General features: G+C 44.4%; 1 protein-coding gene and 1 long non-coding RNA gene across 11 annotated transcripts in view; one reads left to right on the forward strand and one right to left on the reverse strand.

Moving 5' to 3' along the window:
* LOC116460759 (uncharacterized) overlaps positions 1 to 10,421 on the forward strand; it is a 77,287-nt gene extending 66,866 nt beyond the window's left edge. The window contains exon 3 of the long non-coding RNA XR_009211525.1: positions 10,378 to 10,421. This is a non-coding gene — a long non-coding RNA (uncharacterized LOC116460759). The remainder of the gene's footprint in view (positions 1 to 10,377) is intronic.
* Positions 1 to 12,829, reverse strand: part of DLGAP4 (DLG associated protein 4) — a 168,805-nt gene that overhangs the window by 12,679 nt on the left and 143,297 nt on the right. The gene's annotated exons all lie outside the window — the stretch shown is intronic.

Raw genomic sequence — 12,829 nt, forward strand, 5'->3', positions numbered from 1 at the left:
TCTCTATAATGTGCACACTGTCTACTAAGCACAGCATAGGCTTCTGAAAACAAGTGATCTGTGTGGACCTTTTATTTTTAACTGAGCACATAGCCTGGAATCAAGCATTTCCTAGACTCCCCTGCAGCAAGATATGCATAGTTGTATGTCTAAATTCTGGCCAAAGCAGTGGAAGCAGAAGCAGTGCGTGGGCCAGCTTGTTCTCCTTTGCTGTCGGTTCCTTTTGCTGGCTGGAACGCACTTAGGATGCTGGGATCCAGCAGCACTCTGACAGTTGAGAAGATCTTATCAATGAAAGCCAATTAATGGCATCAAACCGCAAGGAAACAAAAAAGCCTGTGGCTCCACCATCACTATCTCAGACATTCTTGAGAATGAAATAAACAGTCTTGTTTAAGTCACTTTTTAGAAAAGTTTTAGTGTTATTTGTAGGCAAACATAATCCCAACTAATATAGCCTGAAAACTAGTAGGGTTTGTAAAAGGAGTGAGAAGAGGAGTTAATCCAAAAGAAGGGAAGAAAGAGGAAAAAAGATACCTCAGAAAAGGAGGCTGGGCTCAGTGGTTCACGCCTGTAATTCCAACACTTTGGGAGGCCCAGGTGGGAGGACTGCTTAAGGCTAGAAGTTTGAGACCAGCCTGGGCAACATAGTGAGAGCCCGTCTCTATTTAAATAAATAAATTAAAATACATTTAAAAAGCACAAATCCCCCAAAATAACATGGTAAGAATAAACCTAAATATACAGAAATGACCTTGTAAAAATGGACTACATTACCTATTTCTAAAATAAAAATCAGGAAACTGGATAAAACATAAAATCCAGGTATATGCTGATTACAAGAGACATGATTAATAAGGACAGTGAAAGGTTAAAAGTAAATGGATGGAAAGAGATATACCAGACAAACACTAATCAAAGGAAGTCTGCTACTGTAATAGTCATAATACATATAAGATGACTCTCAGGCAAACACATAGATTCTGAAAAACAGAATGGATCAGTGAACGTCTGCCAGGAATATTACAATTCTAAACTTGATCCATCCAATATCTTCAAAACATATAAAGCAAAAATTTTTTAAGGAGAAATACACAAACCATTTTATAGAAAGTGGTGTGATACAGACATGCAATGAATGGAAAACAGTAAACCCAAGCTCATCTTTTGGATGGGCACACCCCTCCCCCATTCCAGTTCTGCCTTCACACCTAATCTCAGTGGTCCTTGGAGTGACTGGTGGGCCTGCTCTCTCCTGATGCCAGTTTCAAATCTGCTCTCCAGAGACGTCCTACGCATCCTCCCCACCTCCTTGCCCTGAGGTGATGACTCTGCTCCCACCTGCCTCACCTCACCTCTCCTCAGACATGGCCTTTCTCCTGTCCCTGTGGAGAAGCTATCTGTTCTCTACTTGGGCACTAACTCGATTCCTTCTCACCTAAGGATAACCCCAACAGTTGCCCATTTTCTCTCCAGCATAATAAGCTCCCTTTCTCTAACAAGGTCATTCTCAGCAACATATAAACATGCTTATATTGCTCCATTAAAAAAACAAAACAAGGACAGGCGTGGTGGCTCATGCCTGTAACCCTAACATTGTGGGAGGCTGAGATGGGGGGACTGTTTAAATCCAGGAGTCTGAGACCAGCCTAGGCAATAAAGCGAGATTGCATCTCTATAAAAAAGATTTTTTTAATTAGGCAGGTGTGGTGGTGCACCCCGGTGTTCCCAGCTACTTGGGAGGCTGGGGTGGGAGGATCAGTGGAGCCCAGGAGTTCAAGACTGCATTGAGCTGAGATCACACCACTGCACTTCAACCTGGGTGACAGAATGAGACCCTATCTCAAAACAACAGCAACAACAACAACAAAACAGCTGTCTCCTTTGACCCTGCATCCCTCCATTTCTCTGCTTCCTTGTACAGGAAAATCCATGCATGTGGTCTCCAGTTACTCTCCTGTTTTCTCTTCTCTTAATCCTCCTCCTATCAGGCTACCTTACCCATGCTTCCGCCATCACCATTCCACCAAAATGGCCCTTTATGTAGTTACTGACCTCTGCCTTTCTAGATCTGGCTTGCTGAGCCCTTCAGCTGCCTTTGACACTGTGGATTCTCTCCCTTGAGAACATTGTTCAGGTGGCTTCCAATTGCTCTTCCTTTGATCTTGCTGTTTATTCCTCCCTTTCCACCACTAAGTGTTCACGTCTCTCGGCTCAGTCCTTAGACTGCTTGTCTTCTCTACTTATTAGGCATTCTCATCTTATTCATCTTTATCTATACTCTGGTGACTCCCAAATAGAATCTTCAAACTGGACCTATCCCCAGACTCATGCATCCAACTGCCTGCTTGACTTCTCTATTCTGATGTCTAACAAAACATATCAAATTTAACATGTTCCAAACCAAACTCCTGACTTTCCCCCAGATCTACATTTCCTATAGTTTTCCCTATTTCAATGGCAACGCCATCCTCTTCTTCACTCAGACTCCAAGCCACGTTTGGCTCCCTTACTCTTACCCCATATGTAATCTGTTGAGAAATCCTGTTCTATCTTCAAAATATATCCACAGTCTGATTCCTCCATTAAAGTCTCTCTCACCCAGATTGTTAAATCCTCCTAACTCATCTCCCAGCTTCCATTTGTGTGCCAATGGAAGGTACACGGAGGTTCTCATTTGGATAGAGAAGCCAGATTAATCCTTTAAAAAAGTATGTCAAGTTGCAGCACTCAAAACTCTCTGATGAGGTCTTCTTGGAGTAAAACCAAGCCTTTAATAATGGCCTCTGATGGGTGGATCACTTGAGTTCAGGAGTTCAAGACCAGCCTGGGCAACGTGGTGAAACTCCCAGCCAGGTGTGGCAGGCCTGTGGTCCCAGCTACTTGGGAGACTGAGGTGGGAGGATTGCTTGAGCCTGGCAGGTGGAGGTTACAGTCAGCCAAAATTGCGCCGCTGCACTCCAGCCTGGGTGAAAAAGTGAGACCCCATCTCAAAAAAAAAAAAAAAAAAGGGCCTCTGAGACGCCCCCAGTCTGACTTCGTCTCCCATCCCTCTCCTCTGGTTCATGGCTGCAGCCCGCTGGTGGCTTCCCTCAGCCTTGCGCGTGTCAAGCACTTGCCCATCTGTCAGGTGCTGCTCCCTCTGTCTGGAAAGTTCTTCTCCCCAAATCTCTAGACTTCCTCTCTCCCTCTCTTCAGGTTTCTGCTCACAGGTCACCTGGCCAGGGATGCCCTCCCTGACCACCCTGAATGCAACAGCAACACCGCCCCTGCCTGTGCAGTGGACATGATACTGCTCTTACCCTTTCTGGTTATTTGTTACTGCTCACCTGGTTATTGCTTACCACATTTGGTTATTTGGTATCCCTTCCCATGAGGGGAGGGATTTTGTTTTGTTCACTGCTACATCCCCAGAAGCTACAACAGTACCTGGCATAAGGTAGAACTCAATAAATATTCACTAAGTGGCCGGCCGGGCGCGGTGGCTCACGCCTGTAATCCCAGCACTTTGGGAGGCCGAGGCGGGTGGATCACGAGGTCAGGAGATCGAGACCATCCTGGCTAACACAGTGAAACCCCGTCTCTACTAAAAATACAAAAAATTAGCTGGGCGAGATGGCGGGCGCCTGTAGTCCCAGCTACTTGGGAGGCTGAGGCAGGAGATGGCGTGAACCCCGGGGGGCGTAGCCTGCAGTGAGCCGAGATTGCGCCACTGCACTCCAGCCTGGGCGACAGCGAGACTCTGCCTCAAAAAAAATAAAAAATAAAATAAAAAAATAAATATTCACTGAGTGAATGACAGTCAGGACCAAGGTAGAGATATGGACCTATTATTCCACACTGTCCCAAAGCACCCTGCCATACAGTTGGACAAGATATCAATAAGATCAGAGAGACAAGGGGCCGGGCGTGGTGGCTTACGCCTGTAATCCCAGCACTTTGGGAGGCTGCGGCGGGTGGATCACGAGGTCAGGAGATCAAGACCATCCTGGCTAACACAGTGAAACTCCGTCTCTACTAAAATTACAAAAAATTAGCTGGGCGAGGTGGTGGGCACCTGTAGTCCTAGCTACTCGGGAGGCCGAGGCAGGAGAATGGCATGAATCCGGGAGGTGGAGCTTGCAGTGGGCCGAGATCGTGCCACTGTACTCTAGCCTGGGCAACAGAGCAAGACTCCGTCTCAAAAAAAAAAAAAAAGATCAGAGAGACAAAATTGGCATTCTTAGCAAACAATATAATCATTTATGATGCAAATCCAAGAGAACCATGTTGGATTCTCTTGGTTGCCGGACACAAGATCAACATACAAGGATCAAACATTTCTACCTACTAGCTGTGACTAATTAGAATATGCATTTTTTTTTTTTTTTTTTTTTTTTGGAGATAGGGTCTCCCTCTGTCACCCAGGCTGGAGCACGGTGGCATGATCTCGGCTCACCGCAACCTCCACCTCCCGGGTTCAAGTGATTCTCCTGCCTCAGCCTCAGAAGTAGCCAAGATTACAGGTGCCCACCATGACACCCAGCTGATTTTTGTACTTTTAGTAAAGATGGAGTTTCACCATGTTGGCCAGGCTGGTCTCGAGCTCCTGACCTCAAATGATCTGCCTACCTTGGCCTTCCAAAGCACTGGGATTATAGGAGTCAGTCACTGCACCCGGCCACAAATATTTTTTAAATGATCAATTTCACAAAACTCAACAAAAACTACTAGAAAGTACCAAGGAATAAATCTAATAAAAATATGCAGGAGGCCAGATGCAGTGGCTCATGGGTGTAATCCCGGCACTTTGGGAGGTTAAAGCAGGAGGACTGCTTGAGCCCAAGGAGTTCAAGACCAGCCTGGACAACACAGTGAGACCCCATCTCTACAAAAAAATCTCAAAGTTAGCTGAGCATGGTGGTACACACCTGTAGCCTCAGCTACTTGGAAAGCTGAGGCAGGAGGATCACCTGAGCCCAGGAGGCTGAGGCTGCAATGAACCAAGATCATGCCATTGTGCTCCAGCCTGGGTGACAGAGTGAGACCTTTTCTCAAAAAATTAAATTAAATGAAAATTAAAATATGAAAGACCTTCATAGAGAAATTACTCAAACTTGGATAGAAGGATATAATAGCATTCTTGAATAAATGGAGTAATAAAGTTGATTTATAGTTAGGAAGATTCAATATTTTAGTTATCAATTCTTCCCCAATTAATCTATAAGCTCACTCTACTTCCAGTTTTCATCCCAACAGAATTTTTCTGAGGAACTTGATATACAAATTCTATAATTTACATTGGAAGAATGAAGATATAAGAATATTTTTTCTTTCTGCACAAAAAGGATAAAGACGGAGCACTCACCAGATACCAAGGCATGCTACAAAGCCATGGTAATTAAAAGTTATATTAACAAAGCTGGGCACAGTGGCTCACTCCTGTAATCCCAGCACTTTGGGAGGCTGAGGTGGGCAGATCACTTGAGGTGAGGAATTCCAAACCAGCCTGGCCAACATGGTGAAACCCCATCTCTACTAGAAATACCAAAATTAGCCAGGTGTCAGCTGGGCACAGTGGCTCACACCTGTAATCCCAGGACTTTGGGAGGCCGAGGCAGGCGGATTACTTGAGGTCAGGAATTCCAAACAGCCTGGCCAACACGGTGAAATCCCATCTCTACTAGAAATACAAAAATTAGCCAGGTGTCAGCCAGGCTCAGTGGCTCACGCCTGTAATCCCAGCACTTTGGGAGGCCGAGGCAGGCAGGTCAACTAAGGTCAGGAGTTTGAGACCAGCTTGGCCAACATGGCGAAACCTCATTTCTACTAAAAATACAAAAAATTAGCCGGGTGTGGTTGCATGCACCTGTAGTCCCAGCTACTTAGGAGGCTGAGGCAGGAGAATCACTTGAACCCGGGAAGCAGAAGTTGCAGTGAGCTGAGATCATGCCACTGTACTTCAGATGGGGTGCCAGAGCGAGACTCGCCAAAAAAATAAAATTAAACAAATAAATGAAAATAGTTGTATTAACATAGAAGCAGCCAAAAGAGGAACAGAACAGAGCCCAGAAACATACCCCTGCGTAAGTATGGAATCTGCATCACTAAACACTGAAGAAAGAAAGAGACTTCAGGCCAGGCGCGGTGGCTCACGCCTGTAATCCCAGCACTTTGGGAGGCTGAGGCAGGCGGATCACTTGAGGTCAGGAGTAAGAGACCAGCCTGACCAACATGGAGAAACCCTGTCTCTACTAAAAATACAAAATTAGTGGGGCGTGGTGGCGCATGCCTATAATCCCAGCTGCTCGGGAGGCTGAGACAAGAGAATCGCTTGAACCCGGGAGGCAGAGGTTGCAGTAATCCGAGATCGTGCTATTGCATTCCAGCCTGGGCAACAAGAGTGAAACTGTCTCAAAAAAAAAGACAAGCAATAATGTGGCAGAAAATATTGGTCATATTATAATAGGCATAGTGTAACTATCCATATATATAAAGAACTACAAATTGATTTTTAAAGTACTTTTTGTTTTTTTGAGACAGGGTCTCACTCTGTTGCCCAGGGCACAATCATACCTCACTACAGCCTTACTCTCCCACACTCGAGCAATCCTCTCACCTTAGTCTCCTGAGTAACTGGGACTACAGGTGTACACCACAATGCTCAGCTAATTATTTATTTATTTTTATTATTTATTTATATACTTTTTGAGATGGAGTCTAGCTCTGTCGCCCAGGCTGGAGTACAGTGGTGTGATCTCAGCTCAGTGCAACCTCCGCCTCCCGGGTTCAAGCGATTCCCCTGCCTCAGCCTCCCGAGTAGCTGGGATTACAGGCACCTGCCACCACACCCAGCTAATTTTTGTATTTTCAGTAGAGATGGGGTTTCACTATGTTGGCCAGGCTGGTCTCAAACTCCTGACCTCAGGTGATCCTCCCGCCTCGGCTTCCCAAAGTGCTGGGATTATAAGTATGAGCCACCGCGCCTGGCCAATTGTTTATTTTTAAATTTTCATTTGTAGTAGACATGAGGTCTCACTATGTTGCTCAGGCTAGTTTTGAACTCCTGAACTGAAGCAATCTTCCCACGTCAGCCTCCCAAAGTGCTGAGATTTAAGGCATGAGCCATCATGCCCAGAGGATTTGAAAAATACTGAGAATCCAATAGAAGAATGAATAGAGTATACAAGTAATTCACAGGAGTAAAGTTTGAATGGCCAATATAAATAAAACTAAAACATGCACAGCTTCTCTAGTAACCAAGTAAATGTGAAATAAATCAACTGGTTTTAATTTTCCACTTATCAAGTAAGTGATTTAAAGTCCAACAAGATCAAGTATCAGTAAGTATACTAGGAAATGGCAACTTTCAAACACTTGGTGTAAGGATAAACTGATATAACCTCTTTGGAGAGCAATCAGGCAGAATTTATTAAAATATGTTTCCTCCCATCCAGTGGGTCTGTCCAAGGTAAGTACTCCAGAGAAATTCTCCCATGTCGTGGCAGAGAGACATGCACCAGAGTGTTGATGAAACGCTGAAAACACCAAAATGGCCCGGGCGCAGTGGCTCACGCCTATAATCCCAGCACTTTGGGAGGCCCAGGCAGGCAGATCACCTGAGGTCGGGAGTTCAAGACCAGCCTGACCAACATGGAGAAACCTTGTCTCTAACAAAAATACAAAAAATTAGCTGGGCATGGTGGCACATGCCTGTAATCCCAGCTACTTGGGAGGCTGAGGCAGGAGAATTGCTTGAACCCGGGAGGTGGAGGTTGTGGTAAGCCGAGATCGCACCACTGCACTCCAGACTGGGTAACAAGAGAGAACTCCATCTCAAAAAAAAAAAAAAAAAAAAGAACCCTGAAGCATCATTAGGAAAATGGTCAAAGAGAATGTAGTATATGCCCATGAATTTAATAGAAATGAACTAGATCTCTATGTATCAAAGTAGACAGTGTTCAAGACATAGTGTTCAATATGAAATTTTTCTTTTTACTGCAGCTTAACAGTGGATGTAACTGCTTCTTTGCTGTGGCAGATTGTATTTTCTGAAGGCCCCAACAGTCTCTCCTATCCCTCCTCCTCTTTTAGAACCTTGATACTTCCCTATGAAGAGGTAGGGTCTAATACTCCCCTCCTTCAACCTGAAGCCCCCCCTTGGGCTTGGGACTTGCTTGTAACCAATCAAATACAGTGGAAGAGTTAGTAGGTGACTTCCAGGGCTAGGTCAGAAAAGGATGCAGCCTCAGGGTTCAACACACACTTGGGCCTGGAGCCACCATGCAAGAAGGCTGCCATGCTGCGAGGGAGCAAAGGCACGTGGGGGGACATACACAGGGGCTGTGGCTGGCAGTCCTGGCCTTTGAGTCATCCTTGTTTAAGTGCCAGGCACACACGTTAACTACCTTTAGGTAATGCCATCCCTCAGATGTCACATCACCCCCCAGCCCCTGAGCCTTCCCATCTGAAGCCCCAGGCTTTATGGAGAAGAAACAAGATGTTCCTGCCACGCTCTTTCTGAACTGCTGACATACAGAATCCATGACCATAATAAAACGGTTGTTTTGTGCCATTAGGTTTCGTGTGACTTGTTATGCCCTTCCTGCTTCTGTGTCTTTGCTCCCTCCATCTGGAATGCCTTTCCTCTCCCACAGCCTGTAGATATTCTCTGAGGCCCAGCTACGAATGGTATCTCCTTGATAGAGTTCCTCACAGATGTAAGAGGGGTGACCTTAAAACTTGTGGCCATGGCTGGGTGTGGTGGCTTACACCTGTAATCCCAGCATTCTGGGAGGGCGAAGTGGGCAGATCACTTGAGGTCAGGAGTTTGAGACCAGCCTGGCCAACATGGTGAAACCCCATCTCTACTAAAAATACAAAAATTAGCTGGACATGGTGGCACTTGCCTGTAATCCCAGCTACTCAAGAGGCTGAGGCACGAGAATCACTTGAACCCAGGAGGCGCAGGTTGTGGTGAGTCGAAACTGTACCACTGCACTCCAGCCTGGGCAACAGAGTGCGACTCTGTCTCACAAAAACAAAACAAACAAAAAAACAAAAAACTAACTTGTGGCCACAAGTCAGGGCCTTGAGTGGATATACAGAATTTAATCAGAGAGCCTTGCAATTTCAATGAAGAGTATCATTCTTAAGAGACAGGAAACGTTATTCACAATGGCCAAAAGGTAGATGCAATCCACCTATCCACTGGCAAATGAATAGACACATAAAATGTAGTCTCTACATACAATGGAATATGACTCAGCCTTAACAAGGGAGGGAACTGTGACACATGCTATGGATGAACCTTGACGACATTATGCAAAGTGAAATACGCCAGTCACAGAAGAACAAATGCTGCATGGTTCCACTTACATGAAGTAGCTAGAATAGTCAAACTCAGAGACAAAGTAGAGTGGTGGCTGCCAGTGGCTGGGGGGTAGGAAGGAATGGGGAGTTAGTGTTTAATTGGTACAGATTTCAGCTGGGGAAGACAAAACAAGTTCTAGAGATGGACGGCAGTGATGGTTATACAACAATGTGAATTTAATGCCACAGACTGTAAACTTGGTTGAAATGGTAATTTTCATGTTATATATATTTAACCACAATTCAGAAAAATAAATTATCTGAAAAGAACATTGTCAAGTTTAAAGTTCTTCAGGTTTAGACAAGAGGGCAATGCAAAATCCAATCAAGACAGGCAGCCACCTGGGTGGGTGGGCACTGCTGAGTTCCCTGACCTATGTATTTTGGATAAGGGACATGAGCTATGTGACTCCATCTGTCTGTAAGTTACAGTAACTGATACAGGGCTATGAAAAGGGCTCCCTCTAGAGTTCGTGTTCAACTGCAGGAGTTCTGGTTGCGGTTATCCAGAAACATCATAAAAGACCCCTTCCCTCCCAGGTAGACAGGAAGGTAATACCAATATTGTTTGGTATGACATAATTTCCTTTGCAGGTAAACATCTTCTTGCGCTAGAAATAACTAGAATTAAGTATAGTAAAGGAAAGTTAAAGGGAATCAAACCCACAGAATCACCCTATTGGCATGAAGCAATCTGTGCACCCTGCCCCAGGCTTACTGTCTCAATCTGTGCTACTCAATACAGCAGCTACTAGCCACATGTGGTTAGTAAGCACCTGAAACGTTGCTTGTCTGAATTAAGATGTGCTGTAAGAGTAAAATATACACTAAATTTTAAAAGACTTACTATGAAAAGGAATATGATATTGCAATAATTTTATATTGAATATATGGTGAAATACAGCTGACCCTTGAACAACACAGGTTTGAACTGCAAAGATCTACTTATGTATCAATTTTCTTCCCATCTGCCACCCCAAGACAGTGGAACCAACATTCCTCCTCTTCCCCATTCCTCTTCCTCAGTGTACTCAATGTGAAGACAAGGATGAAGACCTTTATGACGATCCACTTCTGCTTAATGAGCAGTAAGTATATTCTCGTCCTTATGATTTTTTCCTTTTGAGACAGGGTCTCACTCTGTCACCCAGGCTGGAATGCAGTGGCCCAATCTTGGCTCACTGCAGCCTTGACCTCCTGGGCTCAAGCGATCCTCCCCGCTTGTCAGCCTCCCAAATAGCTGGAATGACAGGCACATGCCATCATGCCTGGCTAATTTTTATATTTTAGGTAGAGATAGGGGTCTCGCTATGTTGACCAGGCTGGTCTTGAACTCCTGGGCTCAACAGATCCTCTCGCCTCGGCCTCGCAAAGTGCTGGGGTGCTGGGATTACAGGCATGAGCCACCACACCCAGCCTAAAACCACTATTCTAAGAAGGGGTCCATAGAAAGTCTACTTAAAACAAACCCTGCCCACACAAAGCTGCCAGTCAGCTTCTCAGTGCCTCAACTGTTTATCTTAAATTTTTATTAATATATGCTCATAATTTAAAAAAAATAAGTGGAGACACAAGCAACAAAATGGACTTCATCAAAACTAAGAACCTTTGTGCGTCAGCCAGGCGCAGTGGCTCACGCCTGTAATCCCAGCACTTTGGGAGGCCAAGGCAGGCAGATCATGAGGTCAGGAGTTCGAGACCAGCCTGGCCAGCATAGTGAAACCCTATCTCTACTAAAAATACAAAAAATTAGCCAGGCATGGTGGCACGCACATGTAAGTCCAGCTACTCAGGAGGCTGAGGCAGGAGAATTGCCTGAACCCAGCAGGCAGAGGTTGCAGTGAGCCGAGATCGCATCACTGCACTCCAGTCTGGGCAACAGAGCGAGACTCTGTCTCAAAAAAAAAAAAAGAACCTGTGTGCAGCAAAAGTCACCAGGAAGAAAGTGAAAAGACAGTCTCCAGAATGGGAGAAAGTATCTGCAAATCATATATATGATGAGGGTCTGGCACCCAGAATATATAAAGGACTTACAACTCAGTAACAAAAAGACAAACCACCCAATTAAAAAATGGGCGAAGGCCTTGGCCATTTCTTCCAAGAAGACATACAAATGACCAACAGACACATGAAAAGATGCTCAATGTCATAAGGGAAATACAAATCAAAATGACAATGAGATACTACTTCATCTACTTCATAGCCATTAGGATGGCTAGAATTTTTTTAAAAGACAGAAGATAACAGGTGTTGGTGAAGATAGAAACTGGAACCTTCGTGCCTTGCTGGTAGGAATGTAAAATGGTATAGCTTCTATGGAAAGCAGTTCAGCCGTTCCTCAAAAAGCTAAACATAGCGTTACCAGATAACTTAGCAATTTCACTCCCCAAAGAATTAAAAACAGGGGTTCGAACACGCCAATCTTCATAGCTGCATTACTCACAATAGCCAAAAGGTGGAAACAACCCAAGTGCCCAGCAACAGATGAACAAAATGTGGTATATATTGTACACATAATGGAATACTAGTCAACCATAAAAATGAAGCCATAAAAATGAAAATGCTGTAACATGAATGAACCTTGAAAACATGCCAAACACAAAAGGACAAGGCAAATTCATAGACATAGCAAGTAGAGGATACCAGCGGCTAGGCAGAGAGGGTAATGGGGAATTACTGTTTAATGGGTAGATTCTATGTTTTAGATGAAAGTTTTGGAAATAGATGGTTGTGATGGTAGCGCAATATTGTGAATGTAATTAATGCCACTGAATTGCACACTTAAAAACAGTTAAAAGGTAAATTTTATGTTATATGTATTTTACAACAAGAAAAGGAAAACAAAAATAGAAGTTTGACCTAGCATTTCTACTCCAAAAGAAATGTACATCCATACAAAAACTTGTACCTGAATATTCTAGCAGTATTATTCATAATAGCCAAAAAGTACAAACAACCTAAATGTCCATCAACAGAAGAATGGATAAATAAAATGTAGTGTGAAATGAAATATTATTCAGCAACAAAACGGAATGAAATACTGGCATATGCTACAACATGGATGAACCTCAAAAACATGCCAAGTGAAAGCCAGACACAAAAGGCCATATATGGGGCTGGGTGCAGTGGCTCACGCCTGTAATCCCAGCACTTTGGGAGGCTGAGGTGGGCAGATCATGAGGTCAGGAGATTGAGACCATCCAGGCTAACATGGTGAAACCCCATCTCTACCAAAAATACAAAAAATTACCCGGGCATGGTGGCAGGTGCCTGTAGTTCCAACTACTGGGGAGGCTGAGGCAGGAGAATGGCGTGAACCTAGGAGGCGGAGCCTGCAGTGAGCCAAGACTGTGCCACTGCACTCCAGCCTGGAAGAAGAGCGAGACTGTCTCAAAAAAAAAAAAAAAAAAAAAAAGGCCTTATATGGTATGATTCTGTTTATATAAAATGTCCAGAATAGGCAAATCCAGAGACAGAA

The sequence above is a fragment of the Hylobates moloch genome, unplaced genomic scaffold (genome assembly GCF_009828535.3).
Source record: "Hylobates moloch isolate HMO894 unplaced genomic scaffold, HMol_V3 SCAFFOLD_21, whole genome shotgun sequence".
Taxonomy (NCBI): domain Eukaryota; kingdom Metazoa; phylum Chordata; class Mammalia; order Primates; family Hylobatidae; genus Hylobates; species Hylobates moloch.